Source organism: Dromaius novaehollandiae, chromosome 3, assembly GCF_036370855.1.
Source record: "Dromaius novaehollandiae isolate bDroNov1 chromosome 3, bDroNov1.hap1, whole genome shotgun sequence".
In the NCBI taxonomy this organism is placed as follows: domain Eukaryota; kingdom Metazoa; phylum Chordata; class Aves; order Casuariiformes; family Dromaiidae; genus Dromaius; species Dromaius novaehollandiae.
The window spans coordinates 81978286-81998235 of record NC_088100.1 but is presented as its reverse complement, the minus strand read 5'-3'; the positions used below and the strand labels follow the sequence as shown (position 1 = coordinate 81998235).

General features: G+C 46.8%; 1 pseudogene; it reads right to left on the bottom strand.

Annotated features, from left to right (window-relative positions):
* Positions 1-2238: 2238 nt before the first annotated feature.
* On the bottom strand, positions 2239-8976 carry LOC112993522 (T-cell activation Rho GTPase-activating protein-like; annotated as a pseudogene).
* Positions 8977-19950: the final 10974 nt, after the last annotated feature.

Genomic DNA, 19950 nt, shown 5'->3' with positions numbered 1-19950 from the left:
ACTGTGAAAGAGACCTCTAGTGAAGCAGTGGGACAAATCAGAGAGGAACTGCTCTTGAAATCCTGGTGAAACCTGCTGTATGTCTGGATCATTTCTGAGTAACAATGTGGTGTTTGCTTTTGTCTGGAAGAGGCTAGCCTACCTCTTTGGATTCTGACCCGTTTTTAAAGGAATGGAACAAACCAGTTTCTAAAGATGCTATTACTATGTGGATTTCTTCAGTACTGGATTATTTTCCCCCACTCAAGTCTGCTTTTATAATAACCTAATTCATCACAATTCCCAATGGTCTTTTTGTAATTCATTGCATACACCTGACCTGATAATTTCAGAAATTGCCATATTTTACAATAAACAGTTATTTTAAAGCAAAGATAGCTGAAAGAAGATGTTTCTTTGCACAGTCACTTTTTTCTTAGACTTCAAAGCAACCCTGACAATTTTGAAGCCAAATCAATTAGTTAGTCAAAATAATAAATGGGAAAAAATCGGATTTATAACTGTAAACATGGAGAAAGTGTCTATTCTCCATTCTGTTCCTAGTCAAGTGAGTAACCTTTTGTGCTAGAATAATCTGGAGAAAAAGAGGTTAATTTAACCATCTAGACATTAATAGGGTCAACAGATGGGAATAAAAATCACTTTGACTGATGGTCATCTCCTTGCAAGAGACTAAAATGATTAAACTGTTCGGATTCTAGCCCCTGGGTGGCAGCGGCCCATGCAGCGTCCCAGTCCGCACAGACACCAGAGGCTCCTTGCTGCAGCGCCATCTGCACAGCTCTGAGCTCTGCCAGCTGGGCTGAGCCCTGCATTTCCTCAGCAAAAGCTTCCCTGGTTGCTGCCGCTGCAGCACCAGCTTTGCCTCTCCCTCGTTTCCCTGCTCGCTTGGCGCTCCCACACGGTGGGACCCGCACCCCTGCTCCTGTCTCGCCGTGCCAGGGCGAGCAGGGTGGATGGGAGCCCTCAGTAGGTCTCCCCCAGTGCGCCCTACCCTCTCTGAGGATTTGCTTCCTTTCTTTGACCCACCGCTCGTTAACCAACCGCTAGGGTAGGCAGAAAGCCCATTTTTGCAGAGGCGTCTTTTGTGCTCCCCTGCACGGGCAAGGTTGGCCACTTATAAGGAGCTTTCCAGTAGGAACCTGCCCACACAACTTGACTTCCTCTCTTGAGTTACTGGCTCGGGAGGTAGCAGCCCTTGCTATGGATGGAGCTAAGAGCACTTTCTCCAAGGCAGGGTAGTTTGGTTGGGAACCTGGCCGGGAGCTCGAGCCAGAGGTAAGAGGCTCCTCCTTTCCAAAGTGCCCACCCATCTTCTTGCCATCATTCCCACTGACATCCCTGATCACCTAGGCCTATGTGGCATGTACGTAGGCATGTAGGCAGGGGGGTGCCAGAGATGAGGAAGGCAGCTTTTCATCTTTTAAAGCATTTAATACTGCCGGCGGTTTTGGTTCCCAGCTCCGTGCACAGGCTTTCTTCAGCAAATCGCGCAGAGGTCTTGCTAGAACACTGACCCCACAGAAGGGCGATCGCCAGCACCCCGAAGTTCCTCGCCAAGCTCACAATGCTTTTGGATCTGAAGGGGCAGCAGCGTTTGGGACCTCTGCTCAGAAAGACTCTGGCACTCTTTTCCGTGCTCGTACCCATCGGCTGCCGAGGAATGTAACCTCTTCCCTTGGTCCTGGCTCTCCACCCGCTCTGATACATTGTTTCCTTTGTTTGTCCCACCATGCACCACCTGCTAATGGATGTACAAAGCCCGTTGCTGCACAGCAGTCTTCTGCGCTACCCCGCGGGGGAAACCGCGTGCCAGTCCCAGTCGATTTGTAAATGAGAATCGGCGCACGCAGCCTGAGAATCCCCATTGATAGCCCTTATTGCTTCTGTGTGTCCGTAGTGTAAATGGGCGTTCAGGGTGGCAGTGCCCCACAGCTTTGTGAGCAGAAATGTGCTCTTCTGAAGCAGCTGAGTCTTCCTGAGGCTTTTGCTCCCGGTTCCGTGCTGAGTTTCTCTTCAGCAAATCATGCAGCGGTCTTCCGAGACTACTGCGTGCAGGCAAGGGGGACCTCCAAACCCCAACCTTCCTTATAAGGTTTGCAGTTCTTCTGGATCCGAAGGCTTGGGACCTCCGCTCATAGAGATTCTGGTGCAGCTTTCCATTCTCCTTTCCAACGGCTGCCCAAGACTGTCACCTCCTGACAGGATCCAGACAAGTCTCTCAGTCAATAAGCTCCGCTAAGGCGTCGCAGGGAAACTCACACTCGGCTTTCTTCCTGGAGGAACCTTGCAGCTTGCAGTTTCCACCTCCAAATCCCTCAGGGCAGAAACTCTGTCCCTCAGCAGATGCCTTGGCACCATCTCTGCTGTGTCCTGTGCACAGCTGGTGCAAGGGTAGGGTGGCAAAGCGTCCTGCTGTGACATTGTGGGTCTCCTGGTTGGAACTGTAGGAAGCAACCGGAGTGCTCAGGCAGGTCTGAGCAGGCTCTTCCTGAGAGAGGGCTCTTCCCGGATTCCTCTGCTCTAAACCAGCTCTGGAAACACCTGCTCTGGCTGACCGGAAACGGGGGCCTTTGCTGATACACCACCGGCAATGGCTTGTTGTCGTCGGGCCTCTTCTCCTGCACAATTCTGCAGGAGAGCTGGTTGTTCTTCCTTGAGGAGCTGCCTCTCGGGAAACTCATGTCTTCCAGGCCTCCGAAATGTGGGACCTTTCTGAGTGTTCTGCTGCGGTTTGCAAAAGAGCACGCCTGGCGTGCTTGCTGATGGGGCTGCTGGCTGTCCTGCTGTCCTCGTTGGGCTCAATGGGAAAAGCCTGGGTCTTACTCAAGCAGCTTTTTGGGGGCTGGGGAGTGAAACTAGTGCACAGCTGGTGAAGACCGAGCCATCCGACGAGAACAGGAGCTCTGCAGGGAGCAGCCGGAGGACATTTTGGGGAGAGAGTGTGATTTGACAAGCGTGACTTCAGGATGGCAAGGTGGTGTTGCCAGTGCCCTCTTCTCCCAGCTTTGCTTTCTCTGTTGGATGGGAAAATGCTCCTGCCTCGCGGTTATCTCCAGGTCCCTTCTGCTGCCTTCTGAGTTGTTGTTCTGGTAGCACAGAGGTGGCTCGGAGAAGCTCCTGTGCATGCTGCCGATCTCCTCCTTCCAATTAGTCAGCGGAGGGGCAGAGATGCATGCTGGATAGCCACTGCTCACTGAAGCGCTTCCTGCTTTGGGCTGCTCCAGATCGGAGGCGGCAGGGCTGCCTTCAGCTCCCGGCTTGTGGCTGTGGCAGGCAGAAGGGTTCTACTGAGCAGCACCTGGGTGTTCTGTGGGGAGAAAGAGCCTGTTAGGTAGCTTTTAGAGGCCATGGGAAGATCACAGGGGACCTTCCCTCTGGTACCATGCCCCCTGGCAGATGCAAAGGCAAAACCTTTGTTCCTAGCTACTCGAAGGACTGAAAAGCCTTCCAGGAGGGAAACGCCACAAGACTGTATGGAGCCCTCTGCACCTCTCTGCCTTTCCACAGATGTCTTCTGCTCTCCAGTTCCAGAATGTGATCCAGCAGCCCTGGCCCGCGACAGTCAGTGGTCTGTGCTCATACCTGTGGAGCTGCTGTCTGTGTGCTTCAGTGAGCCCTCGGTCGAGGGCCTGAACGGCGAGGCAACGTCCTCCCCAAACACTGCTGTGCAGTTGTCGATGAGGAATTCCACCAACAGTGTCACCTGCAAACAGAAAGCCAGGGAGTTCAGCACCAGGGGCTGCAAACACCTTGAGCAGCCTGTTGTGCTCCCTGTGGACGTTTCTGTAGCCACAGCTGTAGCTCTCTAGCTCAGAGCCGTGTGTGGCCCCAGACAAGCAAGGCAGCCTTAGCCTCAGCTCAGGGGGGAGCGAGGTGCTTAATTCAACAGACCTTGTCATTCCTCTCCTTCTGCACGGCCAGTGGGAGCGTGTTGTCCATGTCGGGGCTGAGCATGTTGGGCCCCACGCAGATGGCCAGGTTGCTGGCATCCATTCGGGTGGTCTCTGCATTTTCACTGATATGGTGGAGCAATGCGAGCAAGTGCCGGAGCAAGAGCAGGTTGGCTCAAGGCAGTTTGCCAGCCACCCTGAGGGAGCACAAAGAAACAGGAGGAGGAGCGCAGGCTGCAGGGGCTGCTGCTTCTTGCTTGGAGCCCCAGCGGTGGGACTGCTTGCCAAACTTACTCTCTCAGCTCCGCAATTTTCTCCAGCATGCTGGGCTTCTCCAGCGCCAGCAGCCACCTGTCATAGAGCTGGGCCATGAGGAGTTTGGAGGGGATATTTCTCAGGAAGTCCTGCAAGGCCAAGGCACATAGGTGAGGCTCTGCACACAAGCAGGCAGCAGAGAGGCAGCCTGCCCGTGGCTTGGGCTCACCAGCAGGCAGCTAGCTTTGAGCTACCTGCTCTGAGAGGGGCAACTTGCAGAACTGCAAATCCCGCGGCAAAGGAAAAGGCCAAAGTGTCCAAAGCCTGAACCGCGCAGCGTGGTGGCTTCAGGAGGGTTTTAGCTTGGAGGCCCTCCTAGGTCAGGCTAGGCACTGGCATGGGCCCATGCCCATTTGCCATGTGCTCTCCCAGCTACAAGTCAGCAGAACTCACCTTCAGCACCACTGCCAACAGGTGCATGGGTTTGCTTGCCAGATCAATGCTCCGGCTGCTGTCAAGGTCTTCCTTCAGCTCCCTGCGTGCCTTCTCGCTGGCAGCTTTCCTGAAAATGCCCTCTGTGGCTGGCCCTTCCTCATAGAGTAGAGCCAGGAGCTCCTGCAGGCGGAAACAGACAGCTTTGGACTTGGCGCTGCACTCTGCTTGCCTTGGAGGAGTGTGTCGTTCTTGCTCCGCTGAGATGACCCTGGCAGTAACCTGACTGTCCCCCAGTGCACCCTCAGTAGGGCTTGGTGAACTCCACTGACTTCCGCAGAGTCCTCCCTGCAGGAGACCTCTCTCCCCAGGCTCGCCTACCTGGACTGGTTGGGGCAGAGCATCACTTTGCCCACAGAGGAGAGCCAGAGGCTGCCCAAAGAGAGCCACCTGGGAGCCAGAGCCTCCCTGCCCTGGGCAGTCCTCGGTGCCAGAGGTTCCTCTCGGAGCCAGGGGGCAGGAGATCAACACCTTCTTCCCTCCATCTGCTGCGAGCAAAAGGAAAGCAAGGAGCGCTTCAGAAAATCAGGCGCAGCCAGCTATGGTGCCTTCAGGCTGCATGCAGTGCCATGTGCCACACAGTCTCCTCCAGAGTGTTGAGAGGCACAGAGGTTTTGCATGGGGAGAGAAAACAAGAGCAGCTGCGGCTGCCAACCGTGCTGCTGTGCTCCGGGCTGTCACCGCTGGTGGCGGGACAGACAGCCCTGCAGAGGCGCGAGTTTGCAAGCAGGATAGAAGGTGGCTGCCACTCACTTTCTGTTGCACACTCACCAGCCGAGTGGCAAAGTCCCTCTTCAGCGGCCAAAGGGTCCGCCCGGGGGCGTTTCTTGGCTTCGGCCTGCAAGAAGGGGGTGCAGCTTACAGAGCCGCCCCGCAGCAGCAAGGGCCTCGAGCCAGTTGCTCCAGCTATGCAGGGATTGCCATGCTCTCCCCCGGCATGGGGGCTTCCCTGCCTTTGCACACCCTGGAGAGCCCCCACCCCCCTCCCCCCCCACACGCACACCCTGTGCTGATGAGGCATCTCCTGGCCACAGCCAGCAAGGACCAGGCAAAGGCAGCCCCTGCTCACCTCTGTCAAAATCAATGTCTCCACGGTCCTGGCAGTGAGTGATGCCTCCTGGGTGAGAGAACAAAGAGGCTCCATGAGAAACCTGTGGCGTGGTGGGGTTTGCAAAGCCAAGTGGCTCTCAGGGTGGAGCGGAGGCCGTGCGGACACTTACGGGCCGGTAGAAGCCGACCACTTTGGTGAGGAGCCGCAGGGAGGGCAGGTGGGTGACTCTGGCTCCTGGGCTCTGCTTGTGCATGGGGAAGGGCACACATAGAGCTCTGTCACCCCCAGCCCTCGCTGCTGTCTCTCCTGCCAGCCAGCCCAGCGCTGCCCCTCACCCCGCAGAGCCTCCAGCAGCGCTGGCTGGGAGCACAAGCTCTGCAAGGCCCTTGCTCCTGCTCTCCATGGGCCTCTTCCTCAGGCAGGCACACAGCAGTGGCTCGGGGTGCCCAGGCCTGCAAGCCAGGAGCTATGCTGACAGCTCCCAGGGCTTGCTGCTCATTTGCAAGCACAAAGCGAAGCAACTCCCGCTGCTCTGCCAGGAGCTACACGGGGCAGGGAGTGCACCTTTCCCCCACCGCTACTTGGATATTTCTGCAGGCAGCTCCGTTGGGAGCACCCCCTGCCCTCCACCTCGATGCCCCCGGCAGCTGGAAGGCCGCGGCAGGGCTGACCTGACGATGGCGTCCAGCCAGAGCTGCTGCACCTCCTGCGACCTGCAGCACAAAGCAGAAACAGCCTCAGCCCACGCTGCTCCTCCTCCTTTGGAGGCACACGGCCCCCGGAGAGTTCTCGCCCACGCAGGGAGAGTTGCCGGGAGAGAGCCCAGCCCCGTGGGCCAGGACGGGCACTGGTGCCAGCCCTGGGACGTGTCCCCCAGACTCACACAAAAGTGACCACACAGAAGCTGGTGGGCCAGACAAGGATGAGGCTCTGGCTGCACTTGAGGCCAAAGACCTCCTCCTCGTCCTCTGGCCTGGCCGCCGCCACCGCCTTCTCGCAGCACAGCACCCACAGCTCGCTGAGGCGCACTCGGTGCTTCAGCCGGAAGGTGGAGCCGCATCTGCGGGGAGCAACAGCAGGCAGGCAGTGGGGGGTGTCTGCGGCGGGGGCAAGCGCAGCTGTCCTCTCCCTCTGGGAGAGCCTTTTGCCGGGGCAGAGCCCTGGGGAGGCCGCAAGCAGGCCTGGGATGCATCTGCTTACTTGAAACTGGCGATGGCGATGGCGTGTGCACCAAAATCCTGTGGGTGCAATAAAGAGTAATAGTGCTTGGAGCACATGAATTTTCCTATGAAAGACTCTAGGACAGAACTGCTGGAAGCCTCTTAAGGCAATAATGGCTGCAAATTCATATGTAATTCATTAACAGAGCATTAGATTACACATAAAGAACTTTGATGCCAGTAAAAGCATGGAAAATTTTAATCAAAATAATTCTTTTCATTCATTCATGCCACCTTTTCACAATTCAAAAAATAATAGAAAGAGATTTCGGGACTAGTCGTCTTGCTTTGCATTTTTCTTTAATGTTACAGTGTGTTGAGTATAGGCAGCAGTACAATAACTGAAATGAGGCTGTCTACCTTGCCAGCTGCTGACACTCACCCCTTACTTCCCTCATCTTTCTCAGCTGTACCTGGGCCTCATCTGACAGGTGGTCCCTAGTGCAGTTGCATGCTGAATAGCTACATTATTTCTTCTCAAACCCTTTCCTTATCCTCATCTGTCTACACTGGAGTTCCATCGTTCTCACAATTTCAGCATCTCTGATTATTTCCTCTCATCAGGAATTACGTTGATAATATGTCTACATCATCCAAATGCAAGAAGCAAGGTTACTATAGTATACAGCTGGGTCATCTCTTACCTCTGACATTGCCACTTACTTTTCTCTAACTTCCTTGCATCCAACTACCTGTTCCTGCTGAAGATAGGCTGAGAAAAAAAAGAAAACATTCATCTTCAGACAGATTCTGCATCCTTGTTTCCATGTTTTTGTCTCTATTTCTACATTAGATTAAAAAACCTCAAATCTGAAGTTCTGCATCTTATCATGTTAAATTAGCAATTATTACTCATGAAAGTGAACTTGGATTATTTGAGGACAGTTTCTGAAAACCTCAGTTCAATGTTCAGCATCAGTGAAAAAGGAAAATGGCAGGTTAAAAGCCAGTAAGAAAAGAATATAAAATAAAACAGAAAACATCAACAACTCATTGTAAAAATCTGCAATGTGCTTACTTCTTGAATACTCACTTTAAAAGGATATGGTGAAGCTAGAAAAGGTACAAAAGAATATAAAATCATGAATGCACAGAAAAAATGAATAGGGAATAATTATTCGCTATTTCTTATAATGCAAGAACTGAGGGACATCAAATGAAATGATCAGATGGCAGGTTAAAAACAAAAGAAATACTCTTTTACATACTGCTCTTAAATTGTGGAATTCATTGCCACAACATGTTGCAAAGGGTGTTGTGAAAGCCAAAAGTATGAGTTTGTTCAAAAAGCAATTCTAAAAGTGACTGGAAGTAAATACCAGGGCAATTAGACAGAGATGGAGTTACAGCATCGAGATCTGGAAGTCCCTAAGACTCAGAGAGCTCAAGGCAGGGGATAAACGGTGGTTGCAGTAGAGCACTGTCCTGTTAGGCTTCTCCTCTAAGCTTCTGCTACTGACCTTAAAGAGAGAGAGGATATGGGCAAGAGACAGCATTGATCTGTCTCAGCATTACCATTTTAATGTTCTTCTCTTTCCTCTCTTGCTGGAACCCTTTGTCTTTTGGTCTCCCTCTCCAGCAGGTCATCTTTCCTACCATAAACCTCTCCTACCCTCCATCAATTTAACAGAAATTCCCAGGTATTGAGTCATCCTAAAAACACATGCTATGTACTGTATGTGTCATAGCCTTCTGAATTGAAGCATAAATTGATTTTGGAAGGGGTCATCCATTTTTAACATTTGCAGATTGCTGGGAATGCATTCAAGGACAAGGAAATGTCACTGGATATTTCAGCTTCATAATATCATGTCCACATCTCTCATACTTTCTTGTGTTAGTAGAGATCAATAGCAAAACTGAAATAATAGAAAGAAGAGATGGATGGGCGCATTCCACATTCAGCATTTATCAAGGGAACGACATTTTTGCATCTGAGTTCATGCAGAAAAATTTAAGACAGTGCTAAAGACATCTGAAAATCCTCCTCAGGAGAGCCTTCATGGAAAGGAGGCTCCATACTCATGCTGGAGTGGGACACCTCTGCTGGAGGACCCACGACCATGGTCCATTTGTTGTTATGTGACAGGACATGCATATGGCATCTTGACCTTGCAGTTAAGCAACCTGATACATACTTGTCACCTGGTGACAACACCAACCTCTTAATTTCATGACAGGCATACATGCAGTCACTTGGAGCCAGCTGTCACTGCTGGAGCAGTTCGCCTAGCCAGCAGCCTGCTCTCTGCTGTATCTGAAGAGCCTTTCTGAAAGAATATGGCAGAGTCTTTGTGAAAGAAAAATCGGCACAGATAAGATGCATCTTGTCAGAGATCACTGGATCTGGGCTAGTGGCTGGACAGAGTGCAGGCCTGACCTGGTGAGTCTGCATTTCTGTGCCTCTCTTGCTTCTGTGTCCAAGATAGATGAGTGGAAAAACTGCTGACACAAGCACAAACAAATAAGGAGCTTCCTAAACATGATCAACATACATTTTATGGTCAAATGGAAGCTAATAGGGCTTAATATTATTGAATTGGACATTTACAGCCCCAGATTATCTGGCCTAACCTATTGATTGGTCCCACCTGGTACCTGTCATAAACAAATATCCTCATGAACAAGCAACCATTAATTAACATGGTAAATGTTAAATACAGAATGGTTATAAGATGATAGAGTAGCCAGATTTTTCTTAAAACATGAATACATTTTCAGCAATTATATCAGTTCAGATGCATGTCCTTATTTCTGAAGAAGTGTAGATATATGGTCAGCTAATTTATCAGTAGCCTTTACTTATTATTTTCTCTCAATGGAATCAATGTCTCTTTATTTAAACCACCAGACAAAAGGTACCCAGAGCTGAACAGATCTGTTTAACTAGCTTTGCAAGATAAATCTTGCAGAATATATATTTGGAAAGACATTTCCAAGATAGCTAAAGGCTCAGGCTTTTCTTTTAGCTTTCAGTGTGCTTTTGTGTGAATTTTAAGATCAAGGAGATTTATGGGATTTAAGCTCACTGAACTATCAGAAAGGGGACAGCATTACAGCCAACAGCTGCTGATTTGACCTCTGCTCATCTTTGGAGGCTGCCTGCTTGGAAAAGGAGTTGAAAGGAAACAAAGCTCTCTTAAAAGTATAACTTCAGCTACATTCATCATACAGCACATTTAAAGCTGGGAAATGACTGAACATTCAAAAATAACCACAGTAAGTGTCCTTGGAAAATAATTATATCGAATTATTAATCTACACTAAATAAATTGGATTGACTTGTACTGCAGCTGCCTGCAGCAAATTTCTATTTTACTAAGTTCAAGGTTTCAGATAAATGTAATTTACATACCAATCTTTAAGTACTGCTAAGACTAATTGTCTTTGGGAGGGGTGTATAATTCTGGCAGAATTTGCCTGAGGTGCCACCTTGCTAGTAGGTGTTGCTGTTGTAGATGGCCAAGATGCAAAAGAGGTCGAGAAGTCTTCCTGGGAAAGACTGGCTCAGAGAAGACACCTGCTAGCAGTAACTGAGAAGAGGTAGAAATCCTGAAGTAGATTTTGCCTTCTGTCTGCAAGGCAATGCCATAGGTTATGTGTAAGGGACCCAGGGATGAAAAAAGGAGAAAAGTTAAAGGGACTATAGGCACATTACTAGGCTGACAGCATGGCCACGACGTCTTTTTGTGACCCTGTGGCAATTCAGTCCTTACCTCTGAGAAGGGTTTACAGCTTGTGACGCTCGTGTCTAATGACCAGCACGATTTCCTCTCTTTAGTGGGTAAGGAAGTCAGAAGATAGTGTTTTTTATGCAGTCATTGCAATCTACTAATGAGGATGACCAGGACAAAAATCAAGTCATGCAACTTTTTTTTAAGAATAATGATTATAAATCAAGAAAACACAAGAAATATTTATGCCAGTAAAGTCAGTTAAATGTAACATACTGTTTCTTTACTGCTCCCCAAATAGATAGCAGGTAGCAATATTAATTTGCAATTTACTTTCTGTATTTTGAGCATGGAAGGGAAGAAAATTTGGAAAGAACAGAGAGGAACAATGAGAAAAGACGCCGCTAATCAAAAAATCAGCCAGGGGAACCATACAAGGAAGCTGAAGTCCATGAATCTACTCTGAGTTAAACCGGTGGCAAAAACACCCACTGGTCCTGATGAGACTGGAGACTGGCCAAAGGAGATCATGGAAACTGATTCAGGGCTATATGTAAGGGAAATCCAGGGAACCATTGTGTCCACAGCCTTTAGACCGCAACGGAGGCTCTCATGTGTGACAGCAGTCTTCCCAGAGGAGAGGGCAACAGTTGTTTATGGAGGAAGATGCAGATGTGGTGTATATCATGAGAGAATGCCTTATTTCCGTATGTTGTTTGTGTAACCTCCTCCAGGGACTAATCTCACACATAATGAGCTTTGAAAAGGCAAGTGACCCAAATCAGGAAAAATAAGTGGGCACTGCAGTGAACAAATGAGTGTTTTTTCTGCATGAAGCTAGGATATTTTGCATAATATCTATTTTAAACTGCAATAACTAAACTGGCATTTAGAAAGATTTCTCTCCTTTGTCTTTTCTTTTTACTAGAATCTCTGTATTACAGAGCAACCTTGAAGAACTAATATTTAAGTCGCTGGCAAATGTCAATGTCACTCCAGAACTTAGTAAAGATCCAGTGCTTTATCCACTATGTTTTATCATTTGCTTCATGAAAGTAAGCAGACAAGGACATGACATATGAAGCTGTGTCAGATTTACAGCAATAGCTAAAATTCCATGTACGCTATTTTCAGCACACATAGCTTTAACAAAAAACATTCTCAGCAAAGCAGTACTCACCTGCTAGCAGGAAAAAATAAAATAAAACATAAAAAAGATGTGTTTTCTTTGTCCCTTTCTGGAGAAATCAGACAGTAGAAAGGGCCAATACCCTGACGTCGGAGAAAATGTCTGCTCAAACTGAGGCCAAGCTGCTGATGCCTTAACTTTGTAGTGTTATAGTCTAGTCAAGGCTCTAACTGAAATACAGTGGTGGTACTCCTAACAAGCTACAGCTTGAGTGCTTGAGTAAACAGACCACTGACTGGATGAGCACAAAGACTGAGGCGATCCCTACAAGCAGTCTCTCCAGATTTAAGAAAAGTAGTGAAGTCCCCAGCAAAGCCAGGTGAATTGCCCTTAGGAAATGTTCCAAAGTTGGAAGACCAGACTGCTCTACCATGAAGTCCCAGTGAGCAGCAAGCAGCTCCATAAAAGGAGGTACAATAAGGAAGGGTGACTATATAACTTGCATGTTGGACTTAATCTGTAGGTTGGTACCGTCAGGAGAGAGACAATGCAATAATCAGGGCATTGCCTGCAGCTCTCCACAGTGGTGGGATCTTTCAGTGATTTGCCAAATAGCAATGATAAGTGATACGTGGAAGAACTGTGTCCTGGCTTGTGAGTCAGCTGCAGCTGGTCCCCCTATGCTGCTTTGATGCCTACCAGATCACATGATGTCCCTGCAGAAAGGATTTGAGTAGGATTTGACCACCTAAGAATGTTTTCCTGTGTTTTCTTAAGATAGTGGAAATAGACTTTCTAAAGACACTTTTAAGCTTCCCCAGAAATGCAGTCAGTCCAACACACAACGAAGTCACCAAACTCTGAAAAAGCAACACAGTTTGTTAGGGCATGCATATCTGAATGAAAGTAGCAAACATTAACAAAATTGTCTAAGCTATACACAGGCAAAAAAGTAAAGGAAGAACATAAATCTGACATAAAAGCTTATTTGCATTATTTTTTCATTTTTGTAACTTAAAGTTATTTTTATCACATACAGGGAATTTCTAAAAAATGCATATCAGTTGATCCTTTCCTCCATCTTGTGATATCAAGAAGTCTGATTTTTATCTTGATGGTGCTTTTTGAAAATGGTCCTGCTTTGAATTCGGAGTATATATTTGGAGAGAAACTGGCATGTAAATAAACCATTTCTGACAGCAGATCATGATCATTTTTTCCAGATGTCTTTGAAATACCCTATTTCTAGCAACATTGCAAGCTATTTAGAGACTACAGCTTCAGGAACATTGGTAGCTTCCAGTGGTGCATCTCAGAATAGAAATTCGAAGTGTGCCGAGTTAACAGTCATTGACATGCCCTAAAAGGAGCATTTGATGGGCCAAATCCTGAGAGCTGGGGAAGTATTTCTACATTTCATTCACGGCTGCAGATGTTCAATTACTTTCAAGAGCAAAGCCTACTTACTTTGTGATGGCTGAACTTTCAGCCTTTGCTTGGGGAAAAAAAAAGCTCGTACAGGGTAACAGATATCAAACAGAAGGTATTTTTGAAATTAACAATTATTTTTGTTAACAAAAATATTCTCTCACTTTTTCTTCTTCCCTCTTCCCTCCTGCATTTTAAATATTGCTCCCTTTTATGATCAGATTTTGACATCTGAAAGACTTTTTTTTGCAGGAGCTGATTGGGAACTGGCTTATCTCATGGCTATATCAATTGAATAGTAGGTAAACTCTCCACATTTGATGGTGACTAACAGCCATCTGCCTTACGTTATGACTAGCATTCTTCCTTTTCTGTGGGAAGATGTAATTCCATTTGAGATCCTGGAAATGATTCCATTTTTTTCTTATCACCTATACAGAAGATCTCTTGCTTTTTCAGACTCTTGTTCTTTTCTCTAGAGAAAAGTTGAATCCCCTGAAAATGCTGCTTTTGATCAAAACATAAATTAATCTATTTGATACCTGATAAAATGCAACAGATTGTCAATCTAAACTTACTTTACTAACCTGTACTGCTTTTAAAGGACCTGGCCGGTCTACCCATTTCAATGAGATTTTAATTGTCTGGTAAGTTACTAGCACAAAAAGAGATAACTCTTATGAGAAGGTTTAGCATAGATTGTTAATGGTTTGAAACCCATTTAGATAAGGCTAACCAGTACATCCTTGCAACTACTAAATGGGATACTCTATCTTCTGGTGGCTTCAAAATACGTTTTAGAAAAAAGGTACTCAAAACCAGAGAGCATTTTAGCAGACAAATGCTGCTAGATGGCAAGGAGGAACAACCTGAGGAACTGACGTGGGGTATTATGGCTCTTCTACCCTCTGACAGTCTATGTTTATAATCTCCAAGAAGAAGTTATAAGCTCTTTCCTTTCTACAGAGCAAAAGAACAAATAGGACAAGACCTGAAGTTATTATTTATTTGCTGCATACAGGGTTGCAGACATTAGAAATACATGTATGTTTTAATGTGCTATTTGGATAGTAATGAGTGATCATTTTATCAAAGACCTGACTGTTGTAGCTTCTGTGGGGCTAAGCTTCTGTCACTAGCTTTGGGCTCAATGCCATGCAAACTTAAGTATCTTTTAGTGCTTCTTAATAGAATTAACTAGCTAAATAAAGAGTGCCCAGATGCTACTATGCTGCCAATCCCAGGTACCCTCTAGGATCCATTCCTGTGTTGATTACAAGCTAAACATGATTTACACTGTGGGGGGGACAGACTGTTGTAGAGCATTGGCTTAAAAACTGCTGCCTTTAACAGCACTCCTATGAGGCTCTGCTTTATTGGACCAGGCGTTACCATGAAGTGTATGCATTGGGTCAGCCCTTCGAGACGTGCATTTCAAAACTGTGTGGTTTTCAATGGAAAAATAAGTGCAGCATTAGCGCACTCGATGTTTGATTTTTAAAAGATAGATAGCACAATTCTGTGTCCCTGGTCTGCTCGATATAGCTTCTGCTCCATGCACACGCCTGAGAACAAGGAGAATGAGGGCTCCTGCAGACCATTGCAGCATACTCTATGTACCCTCCATAAATTATTGATGAAACAGCTGATCTTCCATGCATGCATGAGCAACACATCTTATCTTCCCTTTTGGCGCTTAGGTGAGAGCTCTTCATAATAGAGCTTTTGCTAAAAATGTACCATGCATGCACAAAACATGTTTTCCAAGGCTCTTAAGCCAAGCAAATCAAAAACATTTATCACTGAAAGACCCAAGTTTCTTTGCTAAATTTTAAATTTCATCCCATAGCTGTTTCAGTTAGGACTACAAAAAAATCACCTCCCCCTTTTATATTATGGAAAAAATGTGTTTTTCCCCTATTCTCCCATGAAAACCATGACTTTTTTTCCTTGAGCTTTGAGTAAACATCATATTCGGGCAAGGTGAAATACTAGTCCAAGAAATAGTGTTCAGACACTCCTGAGAAGCTGGAAACCAAAGAGTGAAAAGGAAATATCTCAACAACTGTTGTTATGACTGCCAACATCCCATATGCTGTAACTACTGGAGGAGTTTAAAAGAAAAAAAAATCTGTTATCAATGTTACTTCAAACAGGAGAGTTGTAGGAAGAAGGTGAAAGAGGTCCACAACTCCCTGCATGGAGTAACTATATTATGCAGGGCAGTACTGTGGCAGATCAACCCCTATCGAGCTGCTTTTCCACAGGCCATGCAGCCAGGCAAGTAATAGAAGCCTTTGTATCAGAGCATGGAGAGGAATGTAAGATTACTAGTTGTGGCTCTGTAGACTTCTTCCCTGTCAAGTGAGGGTAAGTCACACATCACATGGTGATGTGCTGAGAAACAGCATGGTCCATGATCTTCGCCTAGGACAAGGCAGCCCCTCACTGCCTCTTCTCTGGGGTTTAGGAGGAAACCACATGGTAGCTCCATTTCTCTCTTCAGTGTGTTTGTTGTCAGAAAAGTGGACAGGTAAAACCAAGCACTTTCTGACTCAAAGTTTATGCTTTCTGTTCCTCCAAATTATCACTGCTTTCAGTCCTGAGGAAACCTTTTTCCATAGTTTTCCTATTCACCTGAGGTAGTACAATAACAAAAGAGGAAACTGAAGTCTGTCTCACTTCATCCTTGATGAACAAATCAACTCTGATCATACAGACTCTTTCTTTAAGGAAGGTACTGAGATGGAAGACAGTTTGATATTCAAATTCTGGGCTGGAGCTGCAGAACAGGGGATTAAAAAAGAATACTATTGTAAACTGATAAAATACTATTCCATCTCAAAGTATTGTTTTGTGAAAGCGCCAGGCCTGGACCAGAGCTTAGGTCTACAAAGTCTCTGAAATCAATAGGAAGTGAGGAAGCTTAAACAGGAGATAGAAATGTCAATATTGTGTTAGATCTGGGCCAAGGTTTGTCAGTGTGAAGATCCTTCCTCAAAGAGGTTGATATCTAAATATTAAGAGTAAGTTACTGAGAAGAGAGAAATGCAGGACTTCCTTCTGCAGGCACAAGGCCTCAATTTTCTTACCATACTAAGTTTTAAAATCCAGCACGTTACATGTAAGTTTTACAGGCTAGCTCAGTTACTCAGGGGGTCACAATCCTTTTCTCATAGCATGTGTATTTTTAGAAGGAGATTACCACCTCCTGTATGTACACTGTTCTAATGTTAGTTGAAGGAGATACACTTGGAATAGCACTACAAGGACTATGTGATATATTTCTAGCCATCCTTAAACATTCTTAGGGAGGTGGCTAGAGGAGGAGAGTTACAAACCTGTAATTTGCCACATTTCAGTGATTCAGTGTCTCAGCAAGAGTTCTTCAGACAGTCCCTAGTCCATGGATGATTGCTGCAGAACCACCAAAGCAGTCAAAGATTAAACCAAAGTGGTCTTCCTCTGCAACCTGATTGAGTAACAGAATAAGGGCGTGATCCCACTCCCAGTGGGGATTGTACTGACCACAGGAATGGAATTACTATACCTCTGGTTGAAGTGGAAACAGGATTAGATTCAAAATTGTGCAAAGTGAATACAATGAACCATTTGACTGCATGTATTGAAACTGCTCTGAACGCTCTGCTATGGATGATGTGATACATGCGTCTTCCTCAAAATACTTTATCACTTGGCTGAAGTATAATTTAAGGGATTGGCCACTGCAGGTAGGCCCTTGGGGCTGCAAGGGAAGTGTTAAAAACATCAGTGACCTATTGCAGAAGATGAGAGGCTCAGTCCTATCATGGCCTTAACCTTGAAGGTTGTAATGATCAGAAGAAACATACAGAAAGCACCATTATTATTGCAGTAAAAATAGAGAACTTTATGGAGTAAAAAAAGACTTCCAACATTTTATGTGTGGGCAAATTAAAAGTGGATCCACAGGTTGCCATGGATACAGAAGTCAGTTTCCTCTGACTTTTCTAGCAGCTAAGCACAAGCATAACTGATTAAGGAGAAAATACAGCTATGTTTATAATGTTCCATTAGGTTTTTGTAATTCTTTCTTTCAATTGCAACCAACTATTGGTGACTCTTTTTCTTGACTGTTAATAAAAAACCCAGCAACCCTGATGGTGACCATTTTTAGAACTGCGCTTCTTATCTTTGCCTCTCCACAATCACTTCTAATCAAATGACTACTAGCATTTCATATATGGCAATTTTCACAATTCAGAACCCTTGTTTTGGCTTACAGTAATCCAATTAGCATTTTGTACAGCTAATCTGAGAGGAATAGATGAAGAGCTATGTGTTAGATCAGATATGGCAAACTAAAACCTTAGGCATACAGCCTTTATAGCACTGTCTCCGAGAAGTCATCTAATCCTTCCAGACAGAAGGTCTACTTGTCTTTGGACAGGCTAGGCTGAAAGAGGGGAAACTCAGCTGTAGTCACCAACAAAAGGTCTGTGTGTGTACAGCAGGACACTATTTTTAAAGTGTCATGTTGGATTGGTAACTGCAAGGGTCAGTCATGCCTCTCTCCACTGGTGTAGCTGTCCCCTCCAGAGCTCTGGTCTCCTGGCCACGAGGAGTAGAGGTCCTGGCAGAACATCTCAACCAGCTGTAAGGGGTGCCAGCTTTTGGAAGCATGCAAGAGTTGGAAGAAAGTCTTCCCAGCAACCAGCAGCCAGGGAAGTCTGTGAGGGTTTCTTCAGTCTTTTCACTGAAGTTCTGGCCTCTCATTCCCTTTGATAATTTTACTGGGTGCCCGCTCCGATGAGCCTTTCTTTTCCGTCCTGGACTTCAGAGTAGTCCTTCCTGCTGTTGTGTTTTACTGAAATACAGAAGATTTACAGACAGTTCAACCTCTTTATGTCTCAAGGGCGCTCTGATAGATCCTGGATGCTGAGGTGAATAACCAGTCTGGAGAGTTTTGTCTATCCACAAATGGAACATTTCTTTCAATGTTGCCAGTATAAAGAACCTGCCAACATCTTTGAAGTATTTTTTCCAGTCTTCAGAACCATTCTGTGAGAAGGTCATCACAGAGCACCATGCTTTTTTGTTTCATGTGGACTGCATATAAAACAGGCAACATCTGTAAAGACTAATCTCAGATTTTCTATATGCCAGCCCAGCAGACTGGGCTCATGAGGATCAAGCTCATTCTCACCAGCAAGAAAAATTCTGCAAGTCCAGTTACGCCTTCAGTGACGGCTGTGCAACTTGTCTTCAAATGATGATTTGTTGTAGGTAAGGGTGTCATTTGAAGACCTATTCCGAAGACAATAAGGTGGCACAGATGTGAGTAAAGTATGGTTTCTGGTGACTAGTGAGATGAAAGGAACCCAGTGTAATTCCCAAGTTACAGGCTGAGTTGGTAGAGTGGGCAGTGAAAAAAAAAAAATCCATTTGTGTATGCACTTAGTAATTTTTTATATAATCAATGAGACATCCGTGAGATTTTTCAAACCCAAACTACACTGGGTTTTTCTGTGTGCTTAAGGATGCATAGGAAAGGGATTCTTTTCTCTGGGTTTGGCTGCATGCACTATATAGCACTTTAATGTTTTAATGAGGGCACTGCAATTTAAAAATATCTGAATAGAACATAAGATTGGACACTTAAATACTTATGTGTTCTAGCCTTTAGCTTATTCCAGCTTGTACTAGAGTCCTCAAGATTCATCATTAGCCATCAGTTTTGAAAAGGCAGAAACATTCAGTATTATAATATTTGTAAAATCTGTAGCACTTAAAGAGCTTCAGATTAACCTATGTTGAAGGCTGGCATCAAAAATGTACACTATATGTAACCTACCCCCCACAATTGTACACAATGATTCCATACAATCTGATTAATATATTTTTTGGAAAGCATTACTATCGCTAGGCTTGATAGCTACTATTACTGTTGAGGTGAAGGGCAGATGGGACTGTCTTAATGAGTATGTGTACAGTGACTAGCATGGTGGGATGCCAACATTAATAATAATAAACCTTGATTGGAGATTTCAGACATTAGTGTAATACCAAACAGATCACCGATTTCTGCACAGAAGACGACTTTAAGTGCTTGATGAAATTCTTACGTTATTCTAGGGATTATTTTGAATTCTGCTTAACTAACCCAGTCTGGGCACAGTCGTTTTCCTTTCCTGTGTTTCTTCGTGTGCCGCCGCACCGCCTTTAAATGAGTTGCAGGTGCACGCGCACCCTTTGCAACAACGCTAAATCCCCACCATGGTCACCAGCGACACCAGCCCACCCTCAGGGCCCGCAGAGCCCGCAGCGCCTCATGCAGCCACACACGGCCCGCAGGCTTCGCTCGACGCCCGTAACCGCTCCCCAGGGCCGAGCGCCCGCGGAGCCGCCTTCCAGCAAGTTCCCTCGCCCCCCTCCCCCCCCGCCCCGGAGCCGCCGCACCGCGCGCTCCCCGCTCGCCCTGCGCAGTGACATGGCGACCCGGCTGAGGCGGCGCCGCTCCCGCCGCGCGCGGGGGCACTGAGAGTCACCACGGGGCGGCCGCGGCCGCGGCCGCGCCCACCACGGCAACGGCGGCAACGGCCGCCCGGCTCGCGCCGCGCCCCGCTCCAGTACTGGGGGCGGGCGGACAGCTCCGGCGGGGGCGGGCCCGGCGGGCGGCGCGCACTCCCTTCCGGCGGCCGCGCGGCGACGGCGGCGGCGGCGGCGGCGGCGGCGCTGTGGTTTTAAATGGGCGGCGCTGCGCGGCGCAGAGGGGCGGGCGGTGGGCGGCGGCCCGCGGCGCCCATATAACCCCACCTCCCGGGCGCGG